The 15,894-nt window shown below is 29.9% G+C and overlaps 1 long non-coding RNA gene across 1 annotated transcript; it reads right to left on the reverse strand.

Annotated features, from left to right (window-relative positions):
• Positions 1-5,048: 5,048 nt before the first annotated feature.
• On the reverse strand, positions 5,049-14,471 carry LOC149496867 (uncharacterized). The gene is made up of 5 exons (XR_016320523.1): positions 13,766-14,471; positions 12,946-13,011; positions 6,740-12,230; positions 5,920-5,985; positions 5,049-5,204 (listed from the first exon to the last, which is right to left on the reverse strand). It is a non-coding gene; the product is annotated as an uncharacterized LOC149496867 (long non-coding RNA).
• Positions 14,472-15,894: the final 1,423 nt, after the last annotated feature.

Below are 15,894 nucleotides of genomic sequence, written 5' to 3' on the forward strand. Positions count from 1 at the left end.
AGCACGAAGAGCAACTAATGCCTTTCTACTGAGTGCATCTGCCACTACATTAGCTCTACCCGGGTGGTAATCAATAGTGAACTCATAGTCCTTAAGTAGCTCTAACCATCTGCGCTGCCTCAGGTTAAGCTCTCTCTGCGTAAGCAGATACTTAAGGCTCTTATGATCCGTATACAAGTGGCATTTCTCACCATACAAGTAATGTCTCCAAATCTTCAAGGCAAACACAATAGCTGCTAACTCCAAATCATGAGTAGGGTAGTTTTTCTCATGTGGCTTAAGCTGTCGGGAAGCATAAGCAATCACCTTGCCCTCCTGCATAAGCACACAACCCAAACCATTATGTGAAGCATCACTATAAACATCATATGGTCTGCCTGGAGCTGGCTGTGTCAAAACTGGAGCCTCAGTAAGCATCGCCTTAAGCTTCTCAAAGCTACTCTAGCATCTATCAGTCCACTCAAAACGGACATCCTTACGGAGAAGTCTAGTCAAAGGGGCTGCAATAAGAGAAAACCCCTTGACAAACCTCCTGTAATATCCAGCCAAACCTAAGAAACTGCGAATCTCTGTGACATTCGTAGGTGGCTTCCAATCAAGCACTGCCTCAATCTTCTTCGGGTCCACCCGAATACCCTCTGCAGAAACAACATGCCCTCTTGTAACTCCACCAATTAATTAAATTAACTCCACTAAAATAATTCCTCATTTATTTCTTCATATACCACACTAGACATATTATGCATTTAATACATAAACTCTCCAATAATATTCATGAAATATTTTCTACCCGCCTAAATCATGCAAACATGCTCCAAAAGTAGTAAATAAAATATTAAATATGCATAGTAATTTTTCCGGACTAAAATACTACCAAGTTCCGGATCGATGGTACTATTCACAGACTGGTAAATCACTATTACCGACACTAAAAGAAAATCAGTCTATTACACGAGATACGGGAATATACGGGATACAATAATTTTAAAAAAGGTAGAACATCCACACGCTTAAGACACACTACACTGAATAATTAATATATTAATATTTTAAATAAATAAATAATTATTTATAATAAATCAGAAACATAAAATAAAAAATACTTAATTTCATATTTCAATGACACAAAAATAAATTAAAAAAAAATTCATTTTTATTGGTAATAAAAAAAAACCTTGTTTGATTAGTTTGGTATATAAGTAGTCTCATATACTATGAGTTAGGTTGCACAAGCATGGAACACGAGATATGAGAACGTATGTATATGACAATTTTTAAAAAGTAGGACATCCACATACTTAGAACACACTACACTAAATAAGTAATACATTAATATTTCTAATAAATAAACAATCATTTATAATAAATTATAAACATAAAATAAAAAAAAAAACTTAATTTCTTATTTCAATAACACAAATACAAATTAAAAAAAACATTTCATTTTTTATTGGTAATAAAAAAAACCTCAGTTGATTAGCTTGGTGTATTGAGTACTCTCATATACAAGGAGCTGGGTTGCACAGATACGGAACACGAGATACAGGAATATACAAGAGATATATAATAAATTTTAAAAAATGTAGGACATCCACTCGCTTAGGACATACTACACTAAATAAATAATACATTAATATTTCAAATAAATAAATAATTATTTATAATAAATCATAAACATAAAACAAAAAATACTTAATTTCTTATTTCAACAACACAAAAATAAATTTAAAAAAAAAAAAAAACCACTTCATTTTTATTGGTAATAAAAAAAATCTTAGTTGATTAGCTTGGTATTTGGAGTAATCTCATATACTAGGAGTTAGGCTGTACGGACACGGGATACGAAATTCAAGAATGTAGTAGATACGATAATTTTTTAAAAAAAGGACATCTACACGCTTAGGACACACTACAATATATAAGTCTACATTAGTATTTCAAATAAATAAATAATCATTTATAATAAATCATAAACATAAAATAAAAAAAATACTTAATTTGTTATTTCAACAAGAAAAAAATAAATTTTTAAAAAAAGTACTTCATCTTTTATTGGTAATCAAAAAATCTTGGTTGATGAGCTTGATGTATGGAGTAGTCTCATATATCAGGAGCTAGATTGCACATATACGAAACACGAGATACGGAAACGTATGAGATACGATAATTTTTAAAAAAGCAGGACATCCACATGCTTAGAACAAACTACACTAAAATAAATAATATATTAATATTTCAAATAAATAATTTATTAATACATCATGAACATAAAAAATACTTAATTTCTTATTTCAATCACATAAAAATAAATTAAAAAAACACTTAATTTTTTATTGTAAGAAGAAAAAATCTTGGTTGATTAGCTTGGTGTATAGAGTGATCTCATATACCATGAGTTAGGCTGTACGCATACGTGACACGAGATACAGAAATATACAGGATACAATAATTTTTAAAAAAGGTAGAACATCCACATGCTTAGGACAGATTACACTAAATAAGTAATACATTAATATTTCAAATAAATAAACAATCATTTATAATAAATTATAAACATAAAAAAAATTAATTTTCTATTCAATGACCCAAAAAAGAAATTAAAAAAAAAAACACTTCATTTTTTATTGGTGATAAAAAAAAACTTTGGTCGATTAGCATAGTGTATGGAGTAGTTTTATATACCAAGAGTTGGGTTGCATGGACACGGTACAAGAGATGTGGGAACGTATAGGATACGATAGTTTTTTTTTAAAAAGTAGGACATCCACATATTTAGAACACACTAAACTAAATAAGTAATACATTAATATTTTAAATAAATGAATAATCATTCATAATTAATCATAAACATAAAATAAAAAAATTATTAATTTCTTATTTCAATATAATTAGTTAAATTCTCAAAATTATTATCACTATTGAAAAGTACATTAATAGTGTGCATGTATTTTTTTATATAGGTCATACTATGCATAGTTTTGCTATTGTATACCTTATGAAATGACTAGCATGATACATATTTAGGACACACTAAACTAGATAAGTAATACATTAATATTTCAAATAAATAAATAAACATTCATAATAAATCATAAATATAAAATAAAAAATAATTAATTTCTTCTTTCAATATAATTAGTTAAATTCTCAAAATTATTATCACTATTGAAAAGTTCATTAATAGTGTACATGCATTTTTTTGATATAGATCATACCATGCATAGCTTTTGCTATTGCATACCTTATGAAAGGACTCGCATGATACATATTTAGAACACATTAAACTAAATAAGTAATACATTAATATTTCAAATAAATAAATAATAATTCATAATAAATCATAAACATAAAATAAAAAATAATTAATTTCTTATTTCAATAGAATTAGATAAATTCTCAAAATTATTATCACTATTAAAAAATACATTAATAGTGTGCATGCATTTTTTGATATAGGTCATACCATGCATAGCTTTTACTATTGCATACCTTATGAAAGGACTCCTATGATACTTAAGAAGACATATCTTAGTGTTGCAACTTTTCAGCATATCTCAATGAGATATAATTTAACATTTTATTTTATAATTTTATTATTTTAGAATGATATTATAAAAGATCATTTTATATTTTAATATTGCTTTACATATCGTGCGGATTCTAACACTAATTAATTAAATAAAAGAAAATTACAAGTATAAATTATAATAACTGACACTTTAAAATGTAAACAAAAAATAAAATTTATTATTCTAAAGCAAATTATTTTTTAAAAATTATAAGCATATATAATGATAATTAGCACATTAAAAATTATCTTTTATTTTTTTACCTTAATTTACAGTATCACAGATATAAAAATATTAAAAATACAATAAAATATAACTGCAATTTGTTTGACTAATTCAAAGAAAAATATAGAGTACATAACATTATTAATATCACGTTTATTAATATCTATAATATATAATATGAATATTTATCGTTTAAGTTGTATTTGATTTATTATAATTTTTTGCCTCTGTCAAATTTAAGATAAAATTCTTTACATTGGTTCAAACATTTATGTTAATATTAATATAGTTACCTAATAATAATAATAATAATAATAATAATAACTTATGTATATATAGGTAATATTCAATTCAATAAATTTTAATTAAAGTAAATTTCTCACCACACATTCAATTTATTAAATTAAAACATATAATTATAGTCTTTTGTAATAATAAATTAAAAGTAAATAAAATTAAAAAATATATATCAAAGCAAAAATGAGAAAAATATAAGAATTAAAAGTAATATAATTAAAAAACACCTGTCTAGTATTTAAAGAGAAAAAAGAAAAAGGAAAAAAGACGCCAAGCTTAATAGTATACATGTTGAGAAGCTGAAAAAAAAAAAAAAAAAAAAAGACACACAGATCGATTATGTTGATGTCTCTTCAAGGCAAAAAAGAAATATACTTTTGTGGTATAATGAATGCTTATTTTTTAAAAACCAATAAAATTAAAATTATTAGAATTCGTAAATTTACTAAACATTCAATGATTTTCAATATAATGAGCACTTTTCTATTATTTTTATTTTTTAATAAATTAATCAGTAAATATTCCTAATGAGTTAAATTAACAAATTTAAATAATATATTTTATTTTTTAGCCAATTAAAATTATAATATTATTTTAAAATTTTCTAACATAATTATAATCTATTGGATTTAAATAGGAAATCTGTCACGACCCGTTTCCGTGGGCCGGACCGGCACTAGGGCCTAGGTAAGCTTAAGGCTCCCGAGGCCCGTAGTAAGCCTAAATTATTCAATCTGTCTACATGATTCTCCTAATTTCAACAAAACAGTAAGCCCATATGACTTGAGATATAAGTTTTATAAAATTTTCAAACATCTGGCCCAATATCAAATAATACATAAAATTTAACCAGGGCCTATTCACAATAACTCATAATCACAATAAGGGCTTACTAGTTTACCTACAGTTAATTACACAATAATTAATTTATAGCGTAGTGCTAACAATAAGGCCCAATTTAAATACACAACCCTATAACTGCGGAGTTCAATAATAATCTGATAAAAGAGTAACTTATACAACCAAAATTAAATAACAAAAATATAAAGTTTACATTTATAACTCTGCGGAGAAGATTGCAGAGCTTCAATCGAATCAGCTGCTTCCTAGTACCTGAGAGGTTTGGAGAGAAGGGGGTGAGTTTTGCAACTCAGTGAATAATAATAAATAATACACACCACATACAGGCAAGCAAAATGCACCCTAGTATACTGAATGAACACACAACAGTCACTCATATGTCATCATATCAGCACCCACAACAATATCACCTTCAAATAATCACATCACGTGGAAATTAGTCAGTGGCGTCACCTAAATCCCCGACGAGCCGTCCTCTCAAACAGCCCATCCTCTCAAACATGTGCACCCGGGGAGCCAATCCCCCATATCTGGCCGACCGGTCTAATCCTCACTTGACCAGTCCTCTCAATATTTTATTTTTACATTCTCTCTTTTCTTTTCCATATCATCAACATCATTTCATCAGTTCATCAGGTGCACACGGGGGCGCCGATCTCCCATTTACCCGGCCGACGGTCCACTTTCATCAGTTCATCAGGATCCTTATTTATCGACCGTCCTCACAAACCCATGGTGACCCACTTCATCCCAACTCCACACAAACAGAGCACAGTATATACACAGCACAAATAATCAAACAATTCATTTATCATAATACACCAATTTCATCCAAATGCACAATTATGCACAAGTATAATTATAGTGATCATAACATAATATATATGAGAAAATACAATATGTAAATATATAAAAATGTAATGTTATGCAAATGCAGTGTTGATATGCATTATTTATTATTACTCACAGTGATAGAGAGCGAAATTCCAGCTTTGATGTTGTCTTGGAGGAGCAATGGATGGACCCGGGCGATCTAAGCAAAGTAAGAATGACACAAAGAAATAATTCTATCAGACAAAATATTTCTTACCACTCTAAGAATTTTATTTTTATATTCTAGCTTTTCTACGTAATTTACTCTCGAGATTTAATTTATTTATTTTTTTTTTATTATTATTATTATTTTTTATAATAATTTATATTTCTACCGAACACTATTTTATTTATTTCCTTTTGACTTGTATTTTATTTCTTACCGAAATTTATTTTTTTATTATTATTATTATTTTTTTTTTTCTACCAAAATTTCTTTTATATTTCTACCGAAATTTCGGCAGCATCTCCCCTAAAAAATTGGACTATCCACCTGTTAAAAATATCAACGATATCAAATATTTCCAAACCACACAGCCCATCCATCGGGCAATCAATCAAGTAACTTAATCCCGTCCTCCACATTATCCATATCAACATTAATTCATAAATTCTTCTTTAATTCCATAAACCATAATTTCCTACAATTTATTTATTACTAAAACTAAATTCTTTAATTAACCAAGTAATTTTAATTAATCAACACTTACTTTATAACTCAATTAACCATTCATAATTGCTAAGTCAATTTAACTAAATTAATTAACTACAAATAATGAATTTAATTCATTAGCTAATATTACTAAAATTAAATTAATCAACTAAAAGTATGAAAATTAAGCTAACTAAAATGACTAAATTTAGACTAACTATCATGAAAAAATTAAACTAATATTTCTAACATTAAATTATACCCAATATCTTACTGCCGGAATGAAGAGCAGGTGGAGGCTAGTGGCCGGAGGTGCGCTGGAGCAGCAGTAGGGCTGCTGTGGCGTCGGCGGAGGTGACCGATCGGCGCGCTGGAGCGGCGGCAGTGGCAGTAGCGCCTTGACAGGGCTGTGGCGCTGCTGTAGGCGCGACAGAGGAGCAGCAGTCGCGATCTGGGCTTGCTGGCGCGACGTGGAGCTGCTCTGTGAAGGTGCGACTTGCAGCAGTGAGCTACAGCAGTAGTGTGCGGTGGTCGATCTGCTCCAACTTGCAGGCGCAGCACAACAGTAGGGAAGAAGAAAGAAAGAAAGGAAAAGAAAAGGAAAGGAAAGAAAAGAAAGAAAGGAAGAAGAAGAAAAAGAAGAAGAAGAAGAAAAGAGGAGGTGGAGGAGGAGTGGTGGTCGGAGGTGGTGTCGCTGGTGGTCAAGAAGCGCAGAAAAAAAAACGGGGGAGGGGAGTGAGGTGTGTGCTAGAAATAGAGGAAAAAAGAAAATTCTAGATGGTTTGGGTCCAACCGGTTCGATTCGGTTCGGTTCGGCCCAAATCTCGGTTTCCAATTGGTTTACGGGTTTTTCAATCGATTTTTGGTTCGGTTTCCCACAGAGTTCACATTAAAATATTAAAATAAATTTCCAAGCTGTCGGTTTATTAAATTTAATTGGAAAATCTTTGAAAATAAAAATTCGAGTTGTTTCAGTCTTCCCCCCTTAAAAAAATTCGTCCTCGAATTTTGAAAATAACAAGAAACTAGGATACAATAATTGTTTACGACAATGGTGGTTATGCTTCTCACATAAAGTTGCAAGTTCGTTAGTCAGAGTGGTGAATCTAATTTTTCTTAAATTTAATAATTAAGACAAACCAATGAACAGAACTGGGAAGAAAATCTAATTTATAGAGAGGGTAAGATGATTATAAGATAAATCCATCCCTAAAGTTAATTTAAACGTGAATCATACTATGTCTACAAGTTGTCACCTCAAGTCAAATATTCATAACTTAAAGCACAGATTCGACACTAATATTTACCTTTACACGTAAGAATTTTATTCACTTATAACATCTGCTCAAGTAAGGGTTATTGATCTCATTAGCTCTATATCATGTGTCCTTACATTGATGTATCGTCATTTATTCTCTCACTAGCTATCATAGGCAATGATCATCACTCCATAAGAAACTCATACACCAACCCATTATGTAATCTTACTGATATAAGAATCCACATATTCAATCAAATTTATTATTATTCCAATTTAGAATCCTTATTATTATTATCAATTCTACCATTAAATACCATTCAATCCTTTCCAATTAAAGAGAACAAATTCATGGTATTACTACAAGCTTATTTCAAACAAAATCATGACATTTCTCTAGCTAATTGCTATCAACTGATGGGATATACTGACTTCTATCCCAATCTAATCACATATTTATCAACTAAACTATTTTCCAACAAAAGATATATAATTTATTCTCAATTCCTACTAATGAGAATTCTCATAAAAACAAATAATACATCGACTATATAGAGAAAATTTCAATTCACAATCAAGTCTCTATTTTAGTTATTAACCTCTCTATCCTTCTTCCCGAATTATCATATCATACAATTTCTTAACTAATTATGACAACAACTTATGCAACTAGCCAAATTAGTTGTTGCCATGTCGAATAATTCTTAATTTATTTTCTAAAATTCGCAAACACAGTTCTATTATACTCCATTCCATCATGAAATCCAGTCTACATTTTTTTTTACAAGCTTAATCAAGATGTAAAATTCTCCAAACCGTAATTTATATCCAATTTACCTAGGTCTACGTATCCAGAAATCCTAAACAAGTATTGCCTTTGCTCTAGCTAAGTATGAGATTAAGGATATTAAACCTATAATCTAATTCCTGATTACACTATGTCCATTGTTTTATATTTATTCTTAATCCCATGAATTCTTAAAGAATATTCAGATAATAATATCATAGGGTTATTCCTTTTTCTCCAAGTCTATCATAATGTCTATCACCTCCAAAAATTGTAAAATTTATACCTAATACGATCTAGGAAGATTTTCAACCTTAATTATGTTCTCTCTATATTCTTTACTCCAAACAGGGTTAATAGCTCATTGAATCCCTCAACATCTGAGTTTCAATGTACCATTCCTCAAATGCACCTAACTAATTAAATATTTCCTTAAACCATTAGATATGTCGCAACTACCATTTATAACACAATTCTATTCATTCAATCATAATTGCTACCAATTGCTAAGGAATTCAGAGTAGGTTTACATTGACTCTACATTATGTATCAATAATTTTCGCTCTAATTGGTACCTCAATAGTCCCATGAGCAATTTGAATTGATTAGTGATCTGATCGACACACATGAGTTGGCACTCCAATATAATCAAGATGTAGTCTTAGACCATCCTGTTATCACATCCAATAATCCTCTAGTTTATATCCTTAGTCTTCAAACACTAACATGTATTCTCTTCATTAATTTGTTAAAACTATCCCAAATTCACCTTTTCCTTCTTATACCAAGTTTCACTGTTCCATGCAAATGGTAAATTAAAACTCAGCTTGCTTACTAATGAATGAAAATACTCTAATTACCTTCATGTTCTACCAAGGACATAAATATAACTTCCCTTCTTTATCTAATAAAACAAGCAACTTGCAAAAGTTGCACTAATTAATAGAAATTCCTTATTTTAATTGCTTTACGTCAAGAAATTAAATTTATTTACATTCGTTGTCATCTCAAGCTAAGTCCCATGATCCTTTATCAACTATTATTCCAACTAGATGCTATCAAATTACAGTAGTCAAAATTCTCTTCTCTCTTTCTCTCCAATAGAAAGTCTATCTTTCTTTCTGAATATAAGTACTAAATTCTTTTGTCATCGGGATTACAATCCTCGAATCATTTATCTATTTGTTTAACATAAGACATTCAATAACTTCCTACCTTTGATCTCTTTTTAGATTTAAATTTACTATTCATGAACCACTAAATTCTCGAAACTCACCTCGCAAAGACCCGATTAACTCAACTCAAAAGTTTGGTTATAACATTATCAATTATTTATTTAATATCCTATTAGAATTATCATCAACAGTGATAATTATTTTAAACCTCAAAGCCATTTTTCCTACCTTCAATAGTATACATGTTCCATCATTCTATCTTTAATAATATTTCGCTCCTTTTTTTGTTTAACTACACAGTCTTAACTACTTATTCTAAAACATCTGTTAACTTTCTAAATTTTTATAAATTTTAAATTTATTTACAGCATAAAATTACTATTTATGATCATTTAAATTCTTAATATCCACCTTATCTCTATTTATTTTATTTTATTATTATTTTTTTTTTCAATAAAACAAGGAACTTTACAATTACACAAATATTATTCTCCTTCAAATTATATTCTAATTATCATTTTCTAATATAATTATCACCCAACATGATAGCGTTCCAATCCCAAGTCCACTAGTTTCCTCTATTATCTTTTACTTTCATTTTATTATACTAGATCCATAAACTTAGTCTGGCTTATTAAACATCCTACATATACTAGGGTCTTACTTATGTCCCGTCTAATACACTCATGAATTCCCAAAGTATAGAAGTCTTTATCTTAAAGCTGCTGAGGTATCACTATTTCTAGTTTTATCAAATCTTGTTACCCATAATCCTTAATTTATTAAACCTCTAATTACTGACTATCCTCATTTAAATCATATTAATTTATACCCTTCACGTTTCTGTAATTGATTCTTTTCTTAATATCCAAACAATAACAGGACTAGATCCATCCTTACTTATCTATTTCATTAGTATTATATCAATTCAATAATTGGACAATTATCTCTCCATGTCCGATGTCATTCATCAATACACTTAATCATCATAGCCCACTATTTACATAACATAAGTACCTTAATTCCCTTATGGAGTCATTAACTCCTTCTCAGATCATAGAATCTCCCATTAAACAAAAATCATTGTTTGTGATTCACATACCATCGAGTGTGCAACAATTATTTTAAATATCAAAAGGCTAAATACCATTAGATTTAATTCTTACTTGTACCATATTAAACCATAAGATGCCACAATCCACACAATATCCACCACTAAGTACATCATGATTAAAGTAGTTTATCTTTTACTAAGAATCACAATTTACTTTTCTTATAACCACAATAATTTATATTATTCCCTACATTCATACACTTGAAACGAAATAGCTGATGAATGCTACAATACACTTTGTCCCACCAAGCAGTAATTACTCATAAATAAAACTCACTTCATATAATAATTCCACCAATATTATTCTTTATGAAAAATACTCATCACCAATTATTATACCAAATCGCACCAAATCCTTCAACATTCAGACCTTATAAAAATCATGTATATCCATTCCATCCAGAAAATATTTATCTCAATAAATATAAGAAATTCCACTAACCAACATCATGTAAATTTCATCAAATTCATATACTCATTCAATACTCTAATTAAATAGATTCTGATGTCCTCGAATCCGAATCATTTAGTTCTCTTGTTAAATTATTAGCAACTCATTCTCAATTCCGCAAGCACACCTATACACACATTCATGCATTCTTAAATATGTATTCCACATTCAACACGTATTAAATAAAAAAATAGCACACTTTCATCAACTAACCTCAACTTATTAATCCTATATAACTTATCTTCTTACATACTTAAATTATATATGAATATTATTTATTCCATAAAAGGGTTTTTGTTTAAACCATCCCCTTAGCATCAGTAACTAAATCACATCTCTAAAGAACAAGGATACAAAATTTTACTTATTAAACAACTTAACTCTAATCTGGTTGCGAACAACGCTGAAGAGGAAAGCAAGGAAGACTATGTCAAGACATGACAGGAATTACTCCGCAGTTACATCTAGACTTATGAACTTTTGCTCTGATACCACCTTTGTCACGACCCGTTTCCGTGGGCCGGACCGGCACTAGGGCCTAGGTAAGCTTAAGGCCCCCGAGGCCCGTAGTAAGCCTAAATTATTCAATCTGTCTACATGATTCTCCTAATTTCAACAAAACAGTAAGCCCATATGACTTGAGATATAAGTTTTATAAAATTTTCAAACATCTGGCCCAATATCAAATAATACATAAAATTTAACCAGGGCCTATTCACAATAACTCATAATCACAATAAGGGCTTACTAGTTTACCTACAGTTAATTACACAATAATTAATTTATAGCGTAGTGCTAACAATAAGGCCCAATTTAAATACACAACCCTATAACTGCGGAGTTCAATAATAATCTGATAAAAGAGTAACTTATACAACCAAAATTAAATAACAAAAATATAAAGTTTACATTTATAACTCTGCGGAGAAGATTGCAGAGCTTCAATCGAATCAGCTGCTTCCTAGTACCTGAGAGGTTTGGAGAGAAGGGGGTGAGTTTTGCAACTCAGTGAATAATAATAAATAATACACACCACATACAGGCAAGCAAAATGCACCCTAGTATACTGAATGAACACACAACAGTCACTCATATGTCATCATATCAGCACCCACAACAATATCACCTTCAAATAATCACATCACGTGGAAATTAGTCAGTGGCGTCACCTAAATCCCCGACGAGCCGTCCTCTCAAACAGCCCATCCTCTCAAACATGTGCACCCGGGGAGCCAATCCCCCATATCTGGCCGACCGGTCTAATCCTCACTTGACCAGTCCTCTCAATATTTTATTTTTACATTCTCTCTTTTCTTTTCCATATCATCAACATCATTTCATCAGTTCATCAGGTGCACACGGGGGCGCCGATCTCCCATTTACCCGGCCGACGGTCCACTTTCATCAGTTCATCAGGATCCTTATTTATCGACCGTCCTCACAAACCCATGGTGACCCACTTCATCCCAACTCCACACAAACAGAGCACAGTATATACACAGCACAAATAATCAAACAATTCATTTATCATAATACACCAATTTCATCCAAATGCACAATTATGCACAAGTATAATTATAGTGATCATAACATAATATATATGAGAAAATACAATATGTAAATATATAAAAATGTAATGTTATGCAAATGCAGTGTTGATATGCATTATTTATTATTACTCACAGTGATAGAGAGCGAAATTCCAGCTTTGATGTTGTCTTGGAGGAGCAATGGATGGACCCGGGCGATCTAAGCAAAGTAAGAATGACACAAAGAAATAATTCTATCAGACAAAATATTTCTTACCACTCTAAGAATTTTATTTTTATATTCTAGCTTTTCTACGTAATTTACTCTCGAGATTTAATTTATTTATTTTTTTTTTATTATTATTATTATTTTTTATAATAATTTATATTTCTACCGAACACTATTTTATTTATTTCCTTTTGACTTGTATTTTATTTCTTACCGAAATTTATTTTTTTATTATTATTATTATTTTTTTTTTTCTACCAAAATTTCTTTTATATTTCTACCGAAATTTCGGCAGCATCTCCCCTAAAAAATTGGACTATCCACCTGTTAAAAATATCAACGATATCAAATATTTCCAAACCACACAGCCCATCCATCGGGCAATCAATCAAGTAACTTAATCCCGTCCTCCACATTATCCATATCAACATTAATTCATAAATTCTTCTTTAATTCCATAAACCATAATTTCCTACAATTTATTTATTACTAAAACTAAATTCTTTAATTAACCAAGTAATTTTAATTAATCAACACTTACTTTATAACTCAATTAACCATTCATAATTGCTAAGTCAATTTAACTAAATTAATTAACTACAAATAATGAATTTAATTCATTAGCTAATATTACTAAAATTAAATTAATCAACTAAAAGTATGAAAATTAAGCTAACTAAAATGACTAAATTTAGACTAACTATCATGAAAAAGTTAAACTAATATTTCTAACATTAAATTATACCCAATATCTTACTGCCGGAATGAAGAGCAGGTGGAGGCTAGTGGCCGGAGGTGCGCTGGAGCAGCAGTAGGGCTGCTGTGGCGTCGGCGGAGGTGACCGATCGGCGCGCTGGAGCGGCGGCAGTGGCAGTAGCGCCTTGACAGGGCTGTGGCGCTGCTGTAGGCGCGACAGAGGAGCAGCAGTCGCGATCTGGGCTTGCTGGCGCGACGTGGAGCTGCTCTGTGAAGGTGCGACTTGCAGCAGTGAGCTACAGCAGTAGTGTGCGGTGGTCGATCTGCTCCAACTTGCAGGCGCAGCACAACAGTAGGGAAGAAGAAAGAAAGAAAGGAAAAGAAAAGGAAAGGAAAGAAAAGAAAGAAAGGAAGAAGAAGAAAAAGAAGAAGAAGAAGAAAAGAGGAGGTGGAGGAGGAGTGGTGGTCGGAGGTGGTGTCGCTGGTGGTCAAGAAGCGCAGAAAAAAAAACGGGGGAGGGGAGTGAGGTGTGTGCTAGAAATAGAGGAAAAAAGAAAATTCTAGATGGTTTGGGTCCAACCGGTTCGATTCGGTTCGGTTCGGCCCAAATCTCGGTTTCCAATTGGTTTACGGGTTTTTCAATCGATTTTTGGTTCGGTTTCCCACAGAGTTCACATTAAAATATTAAAATAAATTTCCAAGCTGTCGGTTTATTAAATTTAATTGGAAAATCTTTGAAAATAAAAATTCGAGTTGTTTCAAAATCAGTAAAATTGAAGTTTTTTTTTTTAAATTTCAATTATTAGCCTACACAATTAAGAAAGAATTATTTTATTTTTAACCATTAAAATTAAAATACTTGAATATATTATATTCTTATTATATTTAATATGTACCTTATTTCATATATACCTTTAGTTTCTTATTATTTTATACAATAGAATTAGATTGAAATAACTATTTTTATTCTTAATATAATCATCCGTCCTTTTATATTTTATTTATGACATGCATTGCACGTTGACTATACTCGTTATTTACTCGTTCTTTGTGCTTGTTTAATTTTTTATTTATATAATATTAAAGTATAAATTCTTATTTAGATCAATATAAACACAGTAATCATTTTATATTACACTTTATATACAATGCCTATTACATGTCTTGCACTATGATATCTAATTGAAAAAAGACAATGTTTTTACTTCTCCCGTTAAAATAATACTTAAATATGAAATTTGTCATTCTTATTCTCTTTAAAATACTGATTCACTGTAATGTAAAAAAGCTATATTAATAATCAATATTATTCATAATATACACTATTTGTAATGCTAATTTTTATACACTTAATCTATTTTTATATAAAGAAGTGTTCTCAAAATAAAATTTAACCCAATCTCTAGACCTAATTCTTCAACCCCTAATCTATAAATGAGGATTCTTCAAATTCTAATAGGTGCCTAAAAAGGAATCAAGCCAGTTAAAATTTAAAAATTTTGAAATGCTCAATTTCCTATATGTATCTATTAATATATCTAATCAAATCATAGAAAACTTATATATATTTTTAAGTGAAAATTCTTTAATCGGCCGTACCTAATATTATTTTAGAACATCTTAAATTTCACTAAGAGTATTATTGAAGATCTCATTATTCTACACATTACCACATTATGTATAGTATATATAGTATGTAGATTCTATATTATAGATTATAGATAAAACGAAATGGAAACAACAAAAATGTATAAATTATTAATTAGATTATTTTTCTTAATTAACAAATCTTGTTTTATTCTTCTTCTGTTGCCAAAATTATAACCTAGGCAGACACCTTCTGTTGCCAAGAAGTTGGCAAAAGGGTCTACAAACGTATTAGCAAAGGCCTTTTTATCTATTGCTAAAAATATAACCTAGATTGATAATCTATTCAACAGAAACCTTAAACTCGCTCTTTACAAATTTTTTAATTTTTCTTCTTTATTGTTGGATATATATATATAAGTTGAAAGAGTAAGCTAGCTATATGAAAATTTCAATATTTAAATTATAATATTTTTTTGCATGTATAGGAATCTCAAAAAAGTATCAATAAAATAAAAAGTTTCTTTATTAGAATAGAACTAAACTATCCTTAATGATATTTTTAATATGATTTTAATCAATCAATATGAT

Source organism: Jatropha curcas, chromosome 4 (genome assembly GCF_041381405.1).
Source record: "Jatropha curcas cultivar XTBG-Jc1 chromosome 4, XTBG_Jcur_1.0, whole genome shotgun sequence".
NCBI lineage: Eukaryota > Viridiplantae > Streptophyta > Magnoliopsida > Malpighiales > Euphorbiaceae > Jatropha > Jatropha curcas.